Genomic DNA, 10,632 nt, shown 5'->3' with positions numbered 1-10,632 from the left:
CGACAACGACAACGACGTCGCTGCTACGTCCCCATTTTCTGTGACGTTGCAGCGACGTCCCGTCGCTGTCGCTGTGTGTGACATCCAGCAACGACCTGGCCCCTGCTGTGAGGTCGCCGGTCGTTGCTGAATGTCCAGCTTCATTTTTTGGTCGTCACTCTCCCGCTGTGACACACACATCGCTGTGTGTGACAGCGAGAGAGCGACGAAATGAAGCGAGCAGGGAGCAGGAGCCGGCACTGGCAGCTGCGGTAAGCTGTAACCAGCGTAAACATCGGGTAACCAAGGGAAGCCCTTTCCCTGGTTACCCGATATTTACCTTCGTTACCAGCCTCCGCTCTTGCTGCCAGTGCCGGCTCCTGCACTGTGACATGTGGCTGCAGTATGCATCGGGTAATTAACCCGATGTATACTGTAGCAAGGAGAGCAAGGAGCCAGCGCTAAGCAGTGTGCGCGGCTCCCTGCTCTCTGCACTGTGACATGTAGCTGCAGCACACATCGGGTTAATTAACCCGATGTGTACTGTAGGAGAGCAAGGAGCCAGCGCTAAGCGCGACTCCCTGCTCTCTGCACATGTAGCAAAGCGACGTTATGATCGCTGCTTCTGCTGTGTTTGACAGCTAAGCAGCGATCATAACAGCGACTTACAAGGTCGCTGTTACGTCACCTAAAATGGTGACGTAACAGCGACGTCGTTGTCGCTGTCGTTTAGTGTGAACCCAGCTTAAGAAATATTGGATGAGTGACAGGAGTAGGCCTGTTGTTCTGAGATCCCTGTTGCGAGGGGCTGCTGAAAAGTCTTTGGCTTTACCCAGAAAGAAACGAGATAGGATGATGAAACTTTATATTTATTCCACAAACTCTCCACTGATGTCAACATACTCCTTACATCGGTATTCCAAGTTGTGTAGGCTTAGCAAAAAGAAGGATTTTGGTTGTGCCTCAAGCCAAGCATCCGTAGCAGCCATGGCATCAGAAATGGTGTGAAATTTGGTAACCTTGAGGTGTTTCTTAAGGTTTGGAAACAGATGATAGTCGGAGGGAGCTAGATCTGGTGAATAAAGTGGGTGGTCAACCAGCTGGAAGCCCAGATCTGCCAGTTTTGCCGTAGTCACTTGTGCAGTGTGACCGGAGGCATTGTCTTGCAGGAACAAGATACCTTTGGGCAGCTTGCCATGCCTTTTGGCCTACAGAGCTGCTTTCAGTTGGTCCAAAAGTTCAATGTAATACCTTTCAATGATCGTGGAACCCTTTTGAAGGTAGCCCACTAGCAGACGGCCTCCTTATCCCAGAATACAGATGCCATCACCTTAGTGGCTGATTTTTGCACCCTGAACTCCTTTGGACGAGGAGAACCACTGTGCCTCCACTCTTTTGACTACTCCTTGTTTTCAGGGTCATACATATAAATTCAGGTCTCATCTATAGTGACCAGTCGATCCAGGAAGTTCTTATCAGTCCGGAAACGCTGAGAAATGGACCGGGACGTTTCCACTCGCATGCTTCTCTGATCTGTTGTCAAACTTTTGGGGACTCACTTTGCAGATAGCTTCCTCATATCCAAATGTTCATGGATAATAATACAAACACATTCACGGGAAATCCCCCTGATGTCTGTTATTGCTTTAGCTGAAATTTGTTGATTCTCTAGTATGAGGTTGTGCACAGCATTGACAATCTCCGGAACAACAACCACTCTCAGTTGTCCAGGACGTTCCTCATCATGCTGAAGTGGCCCTTTTTAAATTTGGCAACCCAGTTCTTAACTGTGGAATATGAAGGGCATTGATTCCCCAATATCTGCGACATATTACCATGAATATCCTTTGCGGACTTTCCTTGCAGAAACAAGAATTTTATCACTCCTCTGCTCTCAGTTTCTGTGAATATCACATTAGACTCCGCCATTTTGTTTTCCCGAATGTGTAGAACACTGTTGCCATAAGCAACAAACACAACATTTTTAAAAAATATATTAGACACATAAGGCTTTCATGTGCTGTAACATTCGTTACCTTAGAAACAAACAAGATCACAAAGAGAAAGACTTATCAGCAGCCCCTCGTACAAGCACCCCATGGCGGTTTGAACTATTTATGGTCTATTTAAGGCCAGAGTCCGACAAGTGTATGTGACTCGCCCACCCACAGGTGGAGCGGTACCCTGGGGCACAGTTGGTGCTTGTAAGTGTCTATGCAGTGATGGAAGTCTATGCAGATGAAATAACAGAGGCAACACCAGGGGGTGCAGTTTCAAGATGTTTACTCACAGTTAGTTATCAGACACGGCAGCTGTCCGGTTGCCCACTGGTGTGCTGGAATCCCCTGTCAGGGACCTCCGCCGATCCCGGGTAGATCTGGGGGTAAATGCCAGTGCACCCCTCTATGTGTTCCTTTCTCAGCTGACTTCTCAAGCCTTGCCCTTGTTGGCTGAACCTGGCTCGGCCTCCACTGCAGCCTCTGGGCTGGGAGCTCGCCTGTCGTTTATTTGCCCCTTTTCTAGAGGTTCTGCTGTGGGCTGTGGTCCGGGGAGCATGCAGCCTCCCTGGACCTCGGTTGTTAACCTTTGGAGTTGACTTCTCCTCCTCCAGTGACTAGGGAGCGTCCCCTGGATGCAGCTTGATCCCTCCACCGATGTTCCTGTGGAACAGGCCACCAGCTCAAAAGCTATCTGTGGCCCTGGAATCCTTTCTGTTCCCTGCTTGGTGTCACCTGGACCCTCTGAGTCCCAGGGTCTTCACCAGGAAGCGTCATTTTCTTCTCTTTAGCTCCTGACTGACTAGAGCTTTCTTACTGCCTCTCCTTCTCCTCTGCCTCCCGCAGACCTCCTCCTCCTTCTCCCCTCTCTCTCAGACTGCTCAAACTTGACCTTCCTTTCTCTGTCTGCTCTCTGGTGGCTCCTCCCACCTCCCCAGTTGCTAAGCTAACACCCAATCGGATAGGGGATGGGACTTACCGGCCCTCCGAGGCGAGCCAGCCACGAGGGTTGCTGCCACAGTCCCCTGTCCCTGTGTGTGCCTACCAATGGGTGTAGTGCAGGTTTACCTGGGAACTGGCATGTACCTCTTTCCTTACCCAGGATGGGACATCACACCTCTGGATGGGGTGCAATGTCTCTGTGGCGACGGAAGCCTCAGGGGCGCCACATATGTAAAATCATCTGGGTTTCATCCAGAAAGCTTGAAAACTCTTCATCAATTTTTGTCCATATTTTCATCTGAGTGCCATCCGTGTGCGTTTTTTTTCATCCATGTGACATCCACATGTGATTTTTTTTTTCGCATGCACCTACATTCTGAAATAGACTTTTGTTTAATAGTTGTTGATAATATAGTTGTTCAGAAAATATAATAATAATAATTATAATAATAATTAATAATGTATCCGTAAAAATAACATGCCACATGAATGTTCTGTATTGGCAGTGGTGTACAACTAATAGTGGCAGACCATGTGATCACTATGATGCCTGTGAAGAGACGGAATCACATTATCAACTGCACCTGCATCTTGGATACAGTTGAAAGTAATAATGGAACACGGAGTCCATATGCTACGGAGACTAGAAAAGTGGGCAAATGAGGCTTTTTGTGGTGTTTTTTTTTTCTTGTTGTTTTCTTTTTTCAAAGCAATGAGTTCATTTTAGGGGGCATTATACTGTTTGGAGGATTATATTGTGGGTCATAATACTATTTGGAAGGCTATCTGGAGAGCCATCATACTATGTGGTGGGCTGTTTGGGGGTCATTATACTGTATGGTGGGATATGTTGGGGCCATTATACTGCTTGGAGAGCTATGTGCGGGGTAAGTTTACTGTTTGGAAGGCTATGTGGGGGGGAAATTATACTGTCTGGAAGGCTATATGGGGGCAATTATACTATCTAGAAGGCTATGTGGGGACTGGTATACAGTTCGGGGGCTTTTTTGGAAGCCAATATTGTATTTGCATAGCTATATGGGGGGCCTTTATACAATATGGTCTGCTCTTTAGTGGCTATAATGTGACACCCCTGGACTAGTCAGGTCATCACAGGGTACTGCACGCTCTTTATTCTTAGTGCAGGACTCAACCCCTCTTGGTTCTGGGTTCCCAACCTATAGTGCTGCCTCCATCAGCATCCAAAATCCCAATCCCACCTTGCACCACACTCTGTCAGAAACACCAGTGGGCTGCTGAGCTGGAATAGGGCCTCCCACCTAGGTGTTAGGCAGACTGATGGGAGGTAACAGAGTAGTCGGCTCCAGGGGAGCAAGGGGAGAGGAAGAAAGTGCAGGGGTAGCCCTTGAGCAGTGAGGAGCTAGGGCGAGCGTGTGGCTCCCGGGGAGTAAAAGGTTGGGTTGCAGACGGTGGTCTGGGCCCGGAGGAGTCGGAGACCCGGTCGCGCGATATTGGGACTGGGTTCCTAGTCTTGGAGGACGGTCAGCAGTTTGAGTTCAATAGCCGGTCCGAGACCGAAAGCACGGCGGGGTACTGGATCCTAGGTTGGAGAGTAGCTTAAAGCAACCCGGCAATTAACCTGCGGATGATAGTGACTTTATGGACTGTCCCCATGAAGCTCAGAGATCAGGGGCACTAGCGCAACGAGGGGGATAGGGCTTTCCAACCCATACAGCCCACAGAAATCCCAAGCGTGAGCCCTTGAGAGAAAAGCTCCTCTACCAATAGAAGGGAGCGGGGCCCGGACAGCTTTATGCCTACGGGCCACCTGAACACTTCTAAATTTGTGAACGGAGGCAGGCTCCAGACCATCAGGCAGTACCGTAGGGGACGAATACCCGGACGGGCTCCCCCCCCCAAGAGGGCAGCAGCATCCAGAGACTTGGTTTACCTTGTTGTCAGAGTCTGCTTTTCATCACCGACACTGTCTGAGTGAGTATATGGTCATCCACTGCTACCACCTAGCCCTGCGCTCCCCTGCACCCTTCAATCCAGAGTCCCGGGGCCTTCCCTACCTGTGGAGGGAAACGTCATCTGGCTGCCCCACTCCATCTCCCCCGGGTACTCCCATCGGCAGCGGCGGTACTCCCCTTACCGTGAACCACGGGTGGCATCACGAACTATCTCTCCCCTGTAAATACTCCCTTTTAATTTGAAGTGGTTGCAAGCTCCCGGGTCCGGAGACCCTCGAGCCGCAGTGACCACGGATCCGTGCAGTTCGACTGCTGCAGGGGAGGCACAATAATAGTATGTGAGGGCCATTGTACTGTTTGGATGGCTATGTGGGAGTCATTATACTGTTTGGAGGATTTTGTATTGGCAAGTTATGCTGTATGTGTTATGGCTGTCTGCCGGAGGCGCCCTCCCTCTCAGATCAGGAATAGGGTGCCCCCTGTCTCCCCACTCCCCGAGACCCATTCTGTAGGTGCAGCTCCTTCATGGCGTCATTAGCAGCGGTTGGCCCAATCCTTCGCTGTGTTGCTGGTGGCTGTTCGGCTCCTAGAGTCTAAGTGCGGAAAACGGGACACTGCGCATGTGCGGACTGCGTCTTCTCTGCCAGAGTCTAAGTGTGGAAATAGGGTCACTGCGCATGTGCGTGATGTGGCATCCTCAGATTGGCTGTTGGACGTCAGCTGCTGTGATGATGCAGCATCCCTAGATTGGCCTCTGGATGACTCCTACGCTAATAGGGCTTGAGTTGTGACTGAGCAGTGCTTAGGTTATATGAGGACGCCGCTGACGCCAGACAGGTCACTTGAATCTTGCGTTTAATAGCCTTGCAGCTATAGAATTGGTTAGGCAGGTCACACCACTTTTTATTTACCACTACTAAGTAATATTTAGCGGGCAACCACGCTGGTTAAGCGTGGTTGGCTTCCGCTGTTCTCCACAAATATACCGGCAGCGATAGCATTGGTGTTACCATGGCTATCTATTAGGCTGCCTCTCCTCTACTGTTTAGTTTGGTATCCCACAAAGTGGCCATCTCCATGGCATACCAGAAATATAGAGTATTTTACACAAATGTTGCAATTTTCTATGTATATTGTGTACTGCAGCATATTGTAAAACCTGCTGAAAGGTAGCACTTAGAGAGTTAAGCTTCCCCTGTGCAGTCGGCCAATGACTGCAGTGGTATGAGTCACATGCGAAATAGAGGAGCTAACTCTGGCTACGCCGTGAAGGATAGGGTCGGTTGGGAGACGGCAGTTGAATGGAAAAGGAAGGAGTTAACGTCCTCCATTTTGAAAGGATTTCTACCTCATCACTAGAAGAAAAGTTACCTTAAAGGTGAAGCACAACTCAGCCAAAATAAGAACAGAGTGAGAGTTACCAGGGAGACAGTGATCTGATCTAATATGAAAAGTTTCCCCTCAGAGGTCTGCCTGTCTGGTGTGGTTCAATCAGGGCCGGACTGGGACTAAAATTCAGCCCTGGCATTTGGGGGTACACAGGCCCAATTTTCGCGTGGTGAATGTGTAATATCTTTGTGCACTTGTAGATGTGAGCACTGTATGGCATTATCTGAGCACTGTATGGCAATATGTGACACTGTATGGTGCTATGTGACACTGTATGGCATTATGTGACATTGTATGGCACTATGTGAGTACTGTATGGCATTATGTGACACTGTATGGCATTATGTGAGTACTGTATGGCATTATTTGACACTGTGTGGCACTATGTGAGTACTGTATGGCACTATGTGACACATTTTTGCAGTGTGTAGCAGACCCTGATGTATTTTCTGCTCTTTGCTTCCCTGTTTTGTGGATTGTTCCGCCACATACCTGTGTCCTAATCACTGCAGTCACTACAGGGGATTGCACCTGTGCGGACAGGTCCAGGACTAATATCACTGATATCACACTAATTAGTCCTCAATTAATGACTCCGCGCCGCTCCCCACACACACACACAATACAATACACCCCCATTACCCCTCCCCCCCCACACACACACAATACAATGCACGCTCCATTACCCCTCCCCCCCACACACACAATACAATGCACCCCCATTACCCCTACACACACACACACACACAATACAATGCACACTCCATTACCTCTCCCCCCCCACACACACAATACAATGCACCCCCATTACCCCTACACACACACACAATACAATGCACGCTCCATTACCCCTCCCCCCCACACACAATACAATGCACCCACTTATCCCTACATACACACACACACACAATACAATGCACCCCCATTACCCCCTCCCTACACACACACAATACAATGCACCCCCCCATTACCCCTCCCACACACACAATACAATGCACCCCCCATTAACCCCTCCCCACACACACAATACAATGCACCCCCCATTACCCCTCCCCCATACACAAAACAATGCACCCCCCATTATTCCCTCCCTCACACACAATACAATGCACCTCCCATCATCCCCTCCCCACACACAATATAATGCACCTCCCATCATCCCCTCCCCAAACATAATACAATGCATCACCCATCACCCCCTACACACACAAATTACACTAACCCATCACTACACACTCCTGCCTCCCCCTCCCTCGGAATACAGTAACCACCCCTGCCTGTCACAAAGCTGTGTTCCTTCACAAATAACACCAAAACAACAAATATTCCCCGTTATGTGTCCTCAGCCCCTCCCCACTCATCCCCATTAATGAAATCTTCCATCTTCTGCTCCTCCATGGAGCGCTTACCGCTGCCTGATGCATCCAGTGTTGTCGTCCGCAGCACTCTGATGACGTCAGCAAGGTGCTGATCTCATCATGTTGCTGCATGTCGGGGGCGGGTCCCAGTCCTGGCACACTGTTCAACTGTATTTACGTCTGAAAGACGCAAATACATTTGAATAGGAAGGAGGAAGCTTCACCGGCACTACCACCGCCACGCTCCTCAGCAGTGTGTGCATGCTGGGCACACTATCACACAGCAGGGCCGGCACGGCACAGCACAGCTCGCTGCCTCCTGCTCCTGCTGCAGCTAGTGTGCCCGGCATGCACACACTGCTGAGGAGCGCAGCGGTGACAGCAGATACAGCGGTCTTCTACAGGCACCGGCCCACTACAGGGACCGGCCCATCTGGCATTTGCCAGAATTGCCCTATGGCAAGAGAAGCTGTGGAGAAATAAGGCGCAAAATAGGGTCTTACCCGGTATGACACATGTGGCGCCCCTGAGGCTTCCGTCGCCACAGGTCATTGCACCCCATCCAGCGGTGTGATGCCCCATTCTGAGAGAGGAAGAGAGTGAACTCCGGTCCCCTGGTAAATCCACACTACACCCATTGTTAGGTACATACTGGGACCAGGGAAAGTGGCAGTTACCCCCCCATGCTGCATGCTGGGAGGGGCCGTAAGACCCATCCCTGCTCCTATAGGGTACAGCTTAGCAACTGGGGAGGTGGGAGGAGCCATCTGAGAGCAGACAAAGGGAGGAAGGTCAAGTTTAGGAGTCTACCTCAGGGAGTGAGAGAGTGAGCATGTAGTTGGAGAAGAAGAACGAGAGAAAGGAGGGAGGAGGAGGCCTACTGGAGGCAGGCAAGGAGGAGAAAAGAAAGAAAGAAAGAAGGAAAGAAAGCTCCAAGTCAGACAGGAGCAGAGAAACAGAAGGAGACGCTTCCTGGTGAAGATCCTGGGACCCAGAGGTCCAGGTGACACCACGTAGGAGACAGAAGGAGTCGCAGGGCCACGGGTAGTCTGTATAGCTGTCGGGGCAGTTTAGAGCTACGGTGGCCTGTTCCACAATAACATCGGTGGAGGGATCAAGCTGCGACAGGGGACGGTCCCTAGAGACTGGAGGAGTGCAAAATCATCTCCAAACAGTAAAAACCGAGGCCCAGGGAAGGTTGTAGACTCCCAGGGCCAGAGCCCATAGCAGACTTCCAGAAAAGGGGTAATCAGCCGACAGGTGACCCCCCAGCCTGGAGGCTGTAGTGGAGGCCAAGCCAGGTTCATCCTAATAAAGGCAAGGCTAAGGAAGACAGCAGAAGAAAGAGACACTAAGAGAAGGGTACCGGCTTTTACTCTCTGAACCACCCAGAAACGGCGGAGGTCCCTGACAGTGGTCCCAGCAGTCCAAGGGTTCCTGCCGGCCTTGACAAGAACTGTGAGTAAAGAACTTGAACTGCACCCTTGAAGTGGTCTCTGTTATTTCAGCTGCATAGACATTCACAAGCACCAACTGTGCCCCGGGCATTGCTCCACCTGTGGGGAGCAGTACCACTATTGCTGCCATAACACCATCCCGGAGGCCTTACACAGCAGCGGCGGCTTAATAGCCGCATACCACAGGTGGCGTCACGAACACAAACTGTATTCATCAAGCCACATATTTTACTGACACCCACCAGGGCCACGGAGCCGGGCCCAGCCACCACTGACTACCACCGGACTAGTCCGGCCCGGCACCGGGTGTCCCATAGCTCTGGGGTGGGCGAGTCAACTTTGGCGTCACGAACAGGATTTCGTGCCCGGTCCCACCGGGTACTGTGCGCCTGCAGAAACTGTGCCTAAAATACTGTGTTACTGTTTGAAAACTGCCGCCATTGAAGTCACTGAGCGCGGGAAGAAGGGGGGCGTGCAAGAAGAAAGGGCGCGAAGAGAAGCCCCGCCCCCTTGTCCAAGAAAAGAGCGCGAAGTGGTGCCCGCCATAGAAGGCGGAAGAAGAAGACATGGCGACCAGATAAGCTGGCCGGCTGGCAGAGAGAGTCTAAATGCCAGACCAGCAGATAAAGAAAATGTACCTTATCGCAAACGGAGTGATGCCGGTCGTGATGGGCTGGGCGCCAGTCTGGCGCCAGATGCTAGTGCAGCCTCCGGCCCCGCCTCCGAGAAGGGAAAGGGAGCAGCCGAGTGGCGTGGTCGAGCACCCGAGCAGTGTTCCAGTCAGCATTCCCCAGGTCGGCAGCATGGCGGAGGAGCTGCAGCAAAGTGCACCAGGGACTGGAAGAATGGATCCTGAGCTGAACTTGCTCCGGGAGGAAATGCGAGTCCTGGCCCGGAGGCTGAGCAGCGTGGAAGTAGAAGCGGACCGGCAGAAAGAAACGCCGAGGGTACCGGAGGATCTGGAGCGGTGGATGGATGCCGCGGAGCGGAAGCAGGGTGAGCAACCAGAAACCCCGACCAGTCCGGACCCAGGGTCCTGCCACGCGCCCCCGCTTAGCCCCTTCACTGACCCCCTGGCCTTACCAGCCTACCCCGCGGACGCCCGGTGGGGCACCGGAGGCCTGCCTGAGACCCCCACAGACGGAGCTTGGGGAGGGGTGGATCCTGAACAGCTAGCGGGCCCCCTGCCGAGTCCCCCTGTGAGCCTCCTGGGAATGGCATCCCCGGGAGTGAATTGGGACGCAGCGCCCATTGAAAGCGGGGGACTGCAGCGGCCGCTGCTCCCCAAGGAGACTCCCCTGGCCAACGAGCTGACGTGCCGGAGGCTGGTGGTAGAGTACCAGAGGGAGCGGGAACTCCGGGAGGAGAAACGGAGGGCCAGAGAAGCCGCTAATCTGGCCTCCAAAGAAGAGGTCAGAAAGGCCCTGAAGGGATCCGAGGGCCCAGTGCGACGGGGCCTAGTAGTGGACTTCCGACAAGCTGGTGGCTGGGGCTTCATCAGGGAGCCCGGCCTGGGCAAGGACGTGTTTGTGGCCCGAAGAGACATCGAGGAGCACCTGCCCAGAGGCCACCCAGG

The sequence above is a fragment of the Anomaloglossus baeobatrachus genome, chromosome 6 (assembly GCF_048569485.1).
Source record: "Anomaloglossus baeobatrachus isolate aAnoBae1 chromosome 6, aAnoBae1.hap1, whole genome shotgun sequence".
NCBI classification, from domain to species: domain Eukaryota; kingdom Metazoa; phylum Chordata; class Amphibia; order Anura; family Aromobatidae; genus Anomaloglossus; species Anomaloglossus baeobatrachus.
The sequence above is the reverse complement of the archived record's forward strand: the minus strand, read 5'-3'. Positions refer to the sequence as shown.